The following is a 12,559-nucleotide window of genomic DNA, read 5'->3' on the forward strand; positions in this document are numbered from 1 at the left end:
ACTGAGGCCTTCTAACCAGACCTTAGCGCTAGAGCTTTGACCCTAAAAATGCATATATGTAAACAATTGGCATAAGTGAACTGACTTATAAGTCCCTAGGGCCTCATTTATGATGAAGTCACACACTGCTGAACAGCAATTCACCCAGCTGCACAGCCCTGCGTGACAGGAAAAAGGCAGGAGTGCTCCGTATTTTAGGCAATACAGCGCATTCCAGCCCTTTCTCTGGCTCTGACGCTCTTTTGGCTGTCTAGCACCAATACAGGCACCCTTGTACCATTGTGCAAAGGTGCCTGGGCTGCATTCAGGATTATTTTTGTGTGGAAAGGGACACCTTCCTGCACAAAACCAATCCTGGGAGATACCTTTACAATGCAGCACATATAGTAAGAGGAAGAAACTAGGAGAAATAGAGATCTTTCTCCTAGTTTCATCTGGGAAGGTGTACATTTTTGTCGCATCCCCAGGTTTACAAGGTTTGTAAATCTGGGGATGCGCCAAAATCCAGAGGATTTGCCAATGAAATGGCTACTGAGGGCAAAGTAATGCGACTCAGAAATGCTCTATTACTTAACGGTAATCTTCATTACTCTGGATCCCGTTGACGAATGCTGGGACCCTTACCCTGCCTCTTCCACAGGGAGTACATAAACAGTACTTACCCAGCATTCCCCCTGAACAACCAAGCCCACACAGGCAGGCCGGCTGTCTGTAAGTGAGGGAGGGGCATTTGAATGGGACGAGTTCAACGGGACCCGGAGAAATTAAGATTACCAGTAAGTAATAGAGCATTACCCCCAGGTCCCTTATGTCTTCGTCCCATTCATTAATAAAGTGGAGAATGCCAAAGCAGAAACTTGGCCTTCCAAACCCACAAGAACATCCAGGAAACCACACCAAAGGCAACAACCTACGGGAAGCAAAAGCGGGGAACCGCAGGTAACAACCGGCCAGCAACCCAGAACTGGACAGCAGGGACACAAACAAGGACCGGAAACATAGCCAAGGAATACAAAAGGCCAGAGCCACTACAAGGAGGCAGCCAACCAGAGAAACCAGGCCAAAAAAGGAAAAACCTCAACCCAAATAGGTTGCCAAGGGAACGCACCGGATAAGGAAGACAAGCCGAGAACCACCAGGAAGGCACACAGGACCCGGCAGCAGCACAGACACCGAGTAAAACCCAACCACACTGGAGAAAGCAAAAGAAAAGAAGCCAAGGCTGGCCAACAGGGCACAGGCACAACCACCTAGACCAACCAGGAAGGAGGGAAGCACAGGCCAGGCACCAGCCCCCACTCCCACCCCCAAACAGGACGACACGGCCTCCAGAGAGCCCAGAGGACAAAGCACCCGAAACCCCACAGAGAAGGCCCAGGCACCAGGTAAGAATGGCCAGTACCACCAGGGACACCAAACGACAACCACAAAGCACTCAGCCCAGAAGGCCGAGCCAAAGCGAGAGCCCAAGAGCATCCCCGGCAAAACAGGAGGACACAGGCACCAGGCAGAAGCAGCCAGCAGACATAGGGCCGCAGAAGGAGCAGCCACAGACAGAGCAGCACCGCTGGCAGAACCAGGAGGGAGCAGCAAGGGCCCACCGAAGCAAGCCATAGGCCAAAGGCAGGAAGAAGGAAACAAGGAGACCCTACTTACTGGGAGCCTGGGTATGAAGGCTATTTGAGAAAACAATGGCTCTTGTGAAATCAAGTAAATAACACAATACATACATGAGTGTTTAAGTAGACAAATATGTTTGTACAAAGGCTAAACATCACCAGGCAGGACAGACCCCCCCTTCAGGTGTCCCTACACTGCCAGGTCCTGAAGAGACCCAATATCCTAACTGGATCGAAACGCCGTCGACAGTTTAAAGAGGCGAACCAAAAAGCAGCATTTTTTGATTGTTTAAAGTGTTGTGGCTCACATGATTATAATTTCCATGGTCGCCAAAATGTTCTAAAATTGAAACCTTACTCATAAGTCACTGTAAATGTCACTTTTTAGCGTAGGTACAATTGTACTATTACTGGGACACCAGACACTATTGTCTAATGTTTAGCCTTGGTATAAACACATTTATCTACTTAAACACTCATGTATGTATTGTGTTATTTACTTGATTTCTATATAAATAATTTCTCTATTTGACTAAACCTTGCATGTGTGCAGGTAGCTTTCTTTCTGACATCCCCCAAACCCTTTGCATACCCATTGTACGGAAGTCTATTAGAAATATTCCTTACCAGTCCAAAGGAGCCATTGTTTTCTCAAATAGGCCAAAGGGAAGCACAGGAAACACAGCAGAGAGAACAGCGAGAGCTCAGGAGCAGGCCAAAAGCCAGACCCCAACCAAATAGAAAAGGACAGAAAAACCCATAAGAGGGGGGACCTATGTTGCATTAGACAATTCAATTGAAATAGTATTTTTATTAAATGTTTGTGTAGGTACACCATGTTGATATTCTGTTATATGTATTCGTAGGTTCCCTGGAATCTACATGTGGTATATCTGACAAGGTCCTGGAGAAGTTGGTTGTTGAACATCATTTAATCCACCGAAACGCGCGTAGACCAATCTAGTGCAGAGTCTCATACATCGTTATTGAGACTTCTTGAGTACCATGTTTGGATATAGCTCGCATTGATGTTTTGAGAATGAAAGCAGTGGAATGATAGCTGGTATGAGTGATTGTGTGTGAGGTGATCCAGAGGGGTGTAGCAAGAAATGTTTTCATATTTATACATTTTATAATGATCATGGTTTAAAAGAAATATATGTATCAATGAACATATGTATGGTAGGATTGAATCCTTCATTTAAATACTTGATGAATTGATGTGTTGAAAAAGAGAAAAAGACAAAAATATTTTTATACAAATATAATGACAAACTTTTGATATAATTAAAAAGATATTTTGAGATAAACTGATTTGTTCAGGGGTGTACTTTTTGAAATGTATTTGTTAATGATGTGAATTTGTCATTGGGTAAAAGTACTACATCTATGAGGAAAACACTGATAATATTGTATGCTCTTTACTCCTCTTTTCCCTGACTACATTGGTTCTATAGATGGGGTCCCCAATTTTTGCATTAGCATTCACAGTTATTTAACTGTGGGATTATTGTGTTGGAAGCTTTCTACTACTACTTTATTCTGAATTGTCTGATCTGGTTGGGTTCTTACCCTTTGCTCAGGAGAGGTGTGATTTTTATTTTATGATTGTATGTGGTTGTTAGAGTAGCCTGTGTGGATTGATTATTTGTGAATACTGGTATTTGGGATTATATCTGTGATTGAGTATTCTACTATGGAAGGACTACAGACCTTTGGGTTTTCCGATAAGGATTTTTCGTCATTAATAGGAGAGGTATTGGATAGTGGAGGTCCCTCCATGGCACAACAAAGTGACAATAGTGAATGCCAAAACCTACTAAACCTTAAAAAGAAACGAAAACGTTTTGAATCACATGCCTTTTACATGTTGGAATATCTTAAAGTAGGAGTCATTCCATCCAGCCTGAGAGTACGTAATGCTCCGGCCTTGTTTGTTGAGATCAGAAAGTTCCTGGAGCGGTGGTCACTCATTTCTAACCGCTGCTCCAGGGACTGGATGATGTTAATAATCGAAACTGCCAGAGAAATCATGGTGACTTTAGGCCAAGAAATCCTTGATATTGAGGAAAAATTGAAGACATCCAATGAAGTTGAAGAGGCTCAGATGAGATTAGATAAGACCCAGGCTGAGATGAAGGACTTTGAGATATATTTGACCAACAAAAAGTCTGAAAAATTGAGAAAGGACATTAGATGGTTCACAAAAGAGAAGGCTTATCCTTACTTGAACCTGAATTATTATCAAGATGACAGTTCCAACAGTCACGCAAGGAATTATCCTAATAATTACAACAGATGTTATACTAATTTTTCAGACACCGGCTCGTCTGATTCAGAAAATAATAATCAATATGATCCTGGAAATGGTCAATTCAATTCCAGACCATATAGAGGTAGGCCATACCAACAGTCCTTCTCTGGTCGTGGTTTTTTACCACGAGTCAGTACAGAGGGAGAAATGTTCGATGGCAACAAGACAGAGGGGGACAACTACAACAACATCAGATGACCCCTCAACCTCAACGATATGTGAGAACTCGAAATCAACAATACTGGTGGTAAATGCGCCCTTAAATAAGCTAAAAAATACAGATACCATGCCGATATATAATCATTCAACCACGGTGCTGAAGACTGAAGAGATATCTTTGTTGAGTCGAGGTCTGTCCTTTGTACCATATGTCCCCTTGAAAAAATTCAAATTACATGAAGATCTTTTTGCCTTCTTTCGTAAGGTAAGACTGAAAAAAATCTTCATGCACAGATCGGAAGAGGGAGAGAATAACAATCTGTCTCATTGTAAGCCTCCCTCCACGTTCACCCCGACATTAGATATGGTGGGTCCGGAATGTAACATCTTTGAACAGAATGTTTTAAAGGACATTGAACGCATAGTAAAACATCCTACTAAACCTCGGTTCAATATGTCTAAATCAGAAAATATGGCCCTAAACAAAATTAAAAATGACCACAATTTGATTGTGAAACCCTGTGATAAGGGAGGGGGCATTACTGTTTTTAATAAGAAATTGTATAATCAGAAGATGCAGGACATGCTATCAGTACAGGATCACTATAGACCAGCGCAACCAAGAGAGTTGACCAGACTCAATACTCTGATTCATGAGATGACAAATGAGGCTCTTAGTGAAGGCTATATTAGCGATGATGAACATAGACTTCTTAATAGAGATTGCCCGATTATATCTGCCTTATATGGCCTTCCCAAAACGCATAAAAATGAAGTGAACCCCCCAATGCGTCCTATTATTTCCACCATAGGATCTAGTACAGAGCCATTATCAAAATACGTGGATTCCTTTCTTTGCCCACTCACACAGAGATACGCATCCTTCATTCGGGACACGGGGGATATGATCAATAAAATTGAGGGGATTCCCTTTGACTGTAGGATAGAAACACTTGTGACGCTTGACATTGAGGCTTTGTATACCAACATTCCTCAGTGTCAAGCATTACAAGCTGTGGCTGCCCTTTTGCAGAGATTCCCTGAGAACAGACCAGATGGGTTTATCCTACAATGTCTGGAGGTCGGGTTGCTTAACAACTACTTTGACTTCAATGGCTCCCTATATAAACAAATCAAGGGGACATCAATGGGAGCTTCATGTGCCCCTAGTGTAGCGAATGCCTACATGGGGGAATGGGAACTCGCCAACATATTCAATGAGACAGCTCAATTTTTTTGAAAATGTCTCCCATTGGAGACGTTTTATTGATGATATATTCTTTGTTTGGAGAGGGGAAACTGATATATTGCAGGAATTTATCTTATGGCTTAATGCTAGTAACAATAATCTGATTCACTGCAAATTGGAGTGATAGAAAGGTAGAGTTCCTGGATATCACGATTGATGGCACTGAAGGACAGTTGAAGGTTAGCCTGTACAGGAAACCTACCGCCAAGAACACCATCCTGCAATTTGGTAGTTTTCACCCGAACTGCCAAAAGGATTCGATTCCCTTTGGAGAGTTCCTCCGTATCCAGCAGAACTGCACGGATATGGAATCCTTTCACATACATGCGATGCTCTAAAGACGAGACTTTTAAACCGAGGTTACCCACACCGGTTAGTAGGCCATGCGTACAAGAGAGCCAAGTACTATAATAGAGAAGCCTTATTGCAGGGGAGTACCCGTGCACCACGTGACCAGATCACATGTGTGATTAATCACTCCTCCATGAATTTTAAGATAAAAAAAACCATCAATAAAAAATGGAGGATTCTTAATACAGATGAGAATGAACCCCAATTACCTCTACCACTTGTTGCGTACAGAAAGAATCGGAACCTCAGGGACCTGTTGGTTCATACACGAGAGAGAGTTAAGGAGAAGACAATACAGAGATCGATCACGGGTTTACCATGTATTTTGGGAAATCACAGATGTGGTGCCTGCCACGCGTGTGGGTCAGCAATAATCACAGACTGTCTCAAATACAATAATGTGGAGGTAAAACTTAGATCCCTTACAAACTGTAAAAGTAGCAACATTGTGTATATACTTTTCTGCCCCTGTGGTATACCATATATAGGGGAGACAGGCCGTGAGTTCCGCTTACGATTCAGTGAGCACAAGTCTGCAATCAGGACGAAAAAAACGTTGGCACCATTGGTCCAACATTTTCTAGACCTGAATCACACAGAGGAAGATCTGAAGTGGTGCATTTTGGAAAAAGTACAATACAAAATGGGCCAACCTATAGAGATCACACGTAAGAAACGTGAAACGTTTTGGATCTTTCATTACAATAGTGTACGGAAAGGCTTGAATGAGGACATTGCCTGGTATGTTACCAAATGATCAATGACCTGTTGTAGATCAGATAGGTATGTATAGCATGAAGAAACACAGTTAGAACTATGTAATCATGGCATATTAATAGCCTATAATTATCATCGATATACAGAGATGGAGGTCTTGTATTATCGACCAGGATGAGCCGGGAAGAAAATTATGCATTCTTTACATCTGTTTATGATAGGTGGTTCATACTAGGAACAATAATAATTGCAATCTGCTATTTGAAAAACATATTGGCCAAATATTATATCACTGCTATTATTGGTTTATGATTTCTGGCTAATTTTATGAGCTGTGCCACTAAGAAAATGTATAAAGGGTCACATATGACATCTCAAAATGAGATCCCATAATGGTATTGCATTAGTGTACGATCTTAGTGGATCAGGAATATCTGTTGCCTTGGGGATTTTTTAGACACCGCTGAGCGTCGCTGATGGTGGAGCTCTTTGAGTGTGCTTGGTGGGGGCCTACAGACTCCAATATGGCGAGCGTGATTCTTCCGTAAAGTAATGGAAATTGTAGGCGAGTTTACACAACAGATTGTACACTCCAAGATGGCGATCGTAAATAGTCCTCTTTCTATGGGGATGTAGGTCGCGTGGCGTCTCCACGCTAGTCTTACGGACCCGTCGGTTGATTATCAGTGAGACGGCGTGTAGTACTTAAAGCCTGCGCAATTAAAGTGGCACAAGTTAAACTTTTTCAGAGTTGTCATTGGGAGACCGACACAGAGGCAACTATTATTTGTAAAAGAAGGTGAGAGACCGAAAACGGTAGGGAGACGGCTTTTGCATTGTATATAATGACAGTATGGCGACTCGTACTGGACTGTGCTAGAAAGAAACTGGGGACTGTTATGGGAACCGGGCAGTATGAACTCTTTCCCTATGAAGATTCGGTTGGCGGACTGACTGTAACCGCAGTCTGTGCATCACGCCTATTGATAGGCAGTTGTAAATAATTTATTCTAAAATGAGAGATGTAATTTTATTTCTCTTGAATGATGGGACTACGATAATCTAAAGAAAGAACTACAAGCTTAGAATGACACAGTGTGAGGATGGCACTTACTTCGTGCAAACCCATGTTATCAAATAGCTTATTATATGTCAGGCCACAGTATTGCCTAGTGCTTATGTGTGACTCTCGTTGTAGGTTCCTAATATTCATCGCTATTTTGGACCAAAACAACTTGCTGTAAAAATACCCATACCGTGGGCTTGCCCCATTGGAATTTAGAAGGAGGTTACCTTAGTTTTTAAGGTCAGTAGAATCACTTAGACCGGAATAGCAGAAGATGCATGTCAGTAGATAGTGTGGTACTTAGATGGAACCTTATTTCATTTTCTTAGCAGGACGTGGTATCTGTTAATCTCTCACCACACTGGAATGGGATAGCCGACTATGTGAACCGTGTACATTTTGTGCTATTTTGGGTAAGTAGGTAATATGAGAGTAGCGCCTAATATGTGATCAACTTACTATTGTAACATCAGTGATCTAATGGGGGTCCTTTAAACCTATTAATTTAGGAAGTGTGGATAGAATCTCCCTACGTATTGATCGGATGACTTTGATGGCTATAAAACACCTATACCAATAGGACGTTCATGGTTCAGACTTGTATGTAAGTTTGATATAATTTGACATATTGGATGATTGTATGTATGAATGCACCCTGTGGGATGGGGCATGAAGTACATATCTTACAAGTTAATTTTTAGATCAAGTAGGATTGTGGATGTATTGAATGTAAGTCAATGAGTTTTTTGTACATGTCTTTGAGATCAACCCATCTGGGGAATCTTGGGAACTTTCCCTAAAACTCTTTATCCCCTATTTGTATGATGGGAGTGGTATGAGGGTGATGTGTCCTTTCCTGAGCTGTGGGGGGACCTATGTTGGATTAGACAATTCAATTGAAATAGTATTTTTATTAAATGTTTGTGTAGGTACACCATGTTGATATTCTGTTATATGTATTCGTAGGTCCCCTGGAATCTACATGTGGTATATCTGACAAGGTCCTGAAGAAGGTGGTTGTTGAACATCATTTAATCCACCGAAACGCGCGTAGACCAATCTAGTGCAGAGTCTCATACATCGTTATTGAGACTTCTTGAGTACCATGTTTGGATATAGCTCGCATTGATGTTTTGAGAATGAAAGCAGTGGAATGATAGCTGGTCTGAGTGGTTGTGTGTGAGGTGATCCAGGGGGGTGTAGCAAGAAATGTTTTCATATTTATACATTTTATAATGATCATGGTTTAAAAGAAATATATGTATCAATGAACATATGTATGGTAGGATTGAATCCTTCATCTAAATACTTGATGAATTGATGTGTTGAAAAATAGAAAAAGACAAAAATATTTTTTATACAAATATAATGACAAACTTTTGATATAATTAAAAAGATATTTTGAGATAAACTGATTTGTTCATGGGTGTACTTTTTGAAATGTATTTGTTAATTATGTGAATTTGTCATTGGGTAAAAGTACTACGTCTATGAGGGAAGCACTGACACTACAGAAAACCCATAAGGCCAATAGCCCCACACGGAAGGAGGTTGCAAACCGAACCAGGACCCGACACGAAACCCCAGAGCAGCAGGGGCAGAGGAGGCCAACTCCAAAGGCCACAGGTCGGAGATGCCCCTAGAAAGACCCGGCAGCCTGCCGACCAAACAACAGAGAAGCCAGCAAAGAACGCAGTCAAACAACCCGGAACCGCACCGGCACAGCAAGGGCGGGAAAGGGCGAACGGCCACAACCCCGAAACCCCCAACCCCAAAGGGAAGGAAAACGGACCACCAAAACTAGGCAAGCCAGTGAGGCAACAGAAGCCTGGGCAGAAGTCAAAAGGACCACACAGGCACACAAACACCAAGGCCCAGCACGCAGCAAGGGCGGGCAGGAATAGAAAAGAAACTAGGGTGCACAGCACCCCGACCAGTAATCAAACAGGCCCGGCCCCACCCAGCTCCGTAGAGGAGACAAGAACAGGATCCAGCAGGGACGAAGGGTCACAGGCCAAGAAAACAGCCACAACCAGGGCAACAAATGCAGATGGAACCAGGAAGCCAGGACCGAAGCCAAGCAACTCCTCGAAGCAGGCCGACCCCCCTGGCCCAACCTGCACCAGGTAGAAGCCCACATAGTACACATGCCGAAGGAAAGGGAGGGAGGCCGACAAAGACCCCCAGCACACAAAAGCCAAATCACACAGTAGACCGGAAGAAAAACAGAGGCAACCGCCAAAGCGGAAAACGGGGGAAGCAGAGAAGCCAGAGGCCCACGCAGCACCAGACCCCGGACAACCAGCATCAAGGAGGGCAGACCCCCACACTGGCAAGAGAAACATCACAGAACCGCACCCCAACAGGAGAATGGGGGGCATACCAAACAACAGACACACACTGGGAGCAGCGCCGGGGGGAGCAAGGGAAGACAGGAGCGAGCCATAACACCGGAACAAGGAAAAAGTACCGGGGACACCAGGCAAATATACCCCAGTATCAGAAGAGAAGCGACAGCACAGCCAGCAAAACCAAGGAGGCACAGCCGGAGGCTACGCCAAACCAGCAGAAAGCTGGCAGACCAGGAGCAACAGGAGGCAACAGCGGACACGCCAACCCAGAAGCACAGAACACCAGGACCCCACACAGGCCAGAACAAGACCAGACGCAGCCCAATGGCAAACAGGGCGGAAAAAGCCACCAGTCACAAGACGGACCAACGAAGGAGGTGCACCGGGGCCATTGGGGGAAACCCCATAGCCCAGCAGCAGCCAAAGGAAACCCAGCAGGACCAGGCAAAAAACACGGACACCCAACCAGAGGCAAACCAAGTCTGGGAAGAGAACAGCCGGCAGGAGCAGGCCCAGAAGGGCACTCCATGGCACAGCCAAAACCACTGGACCAGAGGCAGACCCTAAGATGCACCGCACACTAAAGGAAGAGCAGGAGCCCAACCACACAAGCCAGAAAAAACATAAAGCAAGTCACAGCACCCGGCAGGCCCGGCAGACTAAGCACCAACCAGGACAGACCCCAACAAACACAGAAATCAGACAAGGGCAGGCACAGGCAGGACCTGAGCACCGGTGGCCCTCCAGAAGCCCTGGCAACACAGAGCCACTACCAGCACCAAAGACACAACCTCTGAAAGGAATCGCACAGAGCGGCAAAGCGCCCCGAAGGAAGCAGGGGCTGTATACCAGCAACAGCCACACAACAGGAGGACACAGGCACCAGGCAGAAGAAGCCAGCAGACAGATGGCTGCAGAAGGAGCAGCCACAGACCGAGCAGCACCGACAGCGGAACCAGGAGGGTGCGGCCAGGACCCAGCACAGCAAGCCAAAGTCCAAAGGCAAGCACAGGAAACAGGACAGAGCCCACAAAGAAAAGGACAGAAGATCCACCAGAGCAACCCTGGAGAAGCAACCAGAGCACAGCAGTAGCAGGAGTACACAAGGACAATGCCAAGGAAACAACAGAAGCCAGAAACAGTGCAAAAAGAGCGCCAGATCCACGAGCAACAAAAGACACCAGCACTCAGCACAGAAGAGGCAATCAGCCGGCGAGAGCCACACACTCAGGAGGCCCTGGGACAAACACCTGTAACCCCACGCCACATGAAGCCCCAGGCAGTACAGGACCCAAACCATAAATCTTACTTAGAGGTTTGCGTCATGCATGTATGACGCTGCGTGGTGCATATGTAATGCAACCCTCTCATAAATCAGGCCCCTAGTATTTAGAACCAGGTATACCCAGGGCCTGTGAGTTAAAGTTATCTTCATATGCTGCAGCACATATTGTGCTACCATGACTGCTAGGCCAACTTTGGCATTTGACCTAATGACAAATCCTCCTTTTCAATATATATGTCACCTCTAATGTAGGCCTGTCTAGCTCTCAGGCAGATTGTTGCATATTAAAAGGTAGGACACGTATTTTTATATATTCTATTGTCTTTTTCTGCTGTAGAAAGGCTAGTAGTCCCATTGGCAATCACAAGGTTACATACTGAGAATTCAGCTGTGAAGCTGGTACTTTAAGGTACCAGAAGAACTAATACATTAAACCAGACTTGATGCCTAAGTAGAATTTAGTGTAATTTGTGAGTATAAATCAACTTTAGAAACTTGCTGCTCTGTTGTCCAAGTTTTCAAGTGGCCATTTATCATTACTGGCTGTGAGACAGCCTTCTGCCCTCCTGGGCAGAGGAGTGAATCACTCCCAGGAATTGACACAAAGAGCCCTGACCCTCGGCCAAAGTTCTGATCATCCCCTGCAGCTCCGCTGTGCTGTCCTCTGCCTGCCTTCCCACCTAAGCAGGGTTCGTGCCTGGACCTTGCTGGTGCCTGCTGCCGGTACTGTTCTCTTTTTCCAGCTCTCCCCTGCATTGTGCCCACTGTAATTCCTCTACTCTGTATTTCATTCTCCACGGTGTAACTTCTTTCTGCTGTAGTGGCTTATTTGTTTTATCTCTGTTGCCTCTCACTCAATTCCTTGTTGTGATATTGTAGCCTCCGTTTCCACCCGCGCCGTTCCTGCCATAATCCGTCCCCGCTCCCACCTCCCAGCTGCACGTCCCCCCCCTCCCCTACTTAAAGGCGATAGCTGCAGTAGAGAGTGAGCAAGAGCTCTGACCCTCTGCCAGAGTTCTGCTCTTCCCCTGCAGCTCCGCTGTGCTGTACTCTGCCTGCAGTTCCACCTAAGCAGGGTTCGGGCCCGGACCTTGCTGGTGCCTGCTGCCGGCACTGTTCTTTTTTTCCAGCTCTCCCCTGCATTGTGCCCACTGTAATTCCTCTACTCTGTATTTCGTTCTCCACAGTGTAATTTCTTTCTGCTGTAGTGGTTTATTTGTTTTATCTCTATTGCCTTTCACTCAATTTCTTGTTGTGATATTGTTGCCTCCGTTTCCGCCCTCGCCATTCCCGCACTAACCCGCCCCGCTCCCGCCTTCCAGCTGCATGTCCCTCACCCCTCTCCTACTTAATGGCGAACAGCCCAAAGCGCGCCTAAGGCAAGTCCATCTGCACCCATCCGCGTCCGTGTCCCGACCACGGCCAGTGCCAGGTACCTGGATCCCACC

This window comes from Lissotriton helveticus, chromosome 3_2, assembly GCF_964261635.1.
Source record: "Lissotriton helveticus chromosome 3_2, aLisHel1.1, whole genome shotgun sequence".
NCBI classification, from domain to species: domain Eukaryota; kingdom Metazoa; phylum Chordata; class Amphibia; order Caudata; family Salamandridae; genus Lissotriton; species Lissotriton helveticus.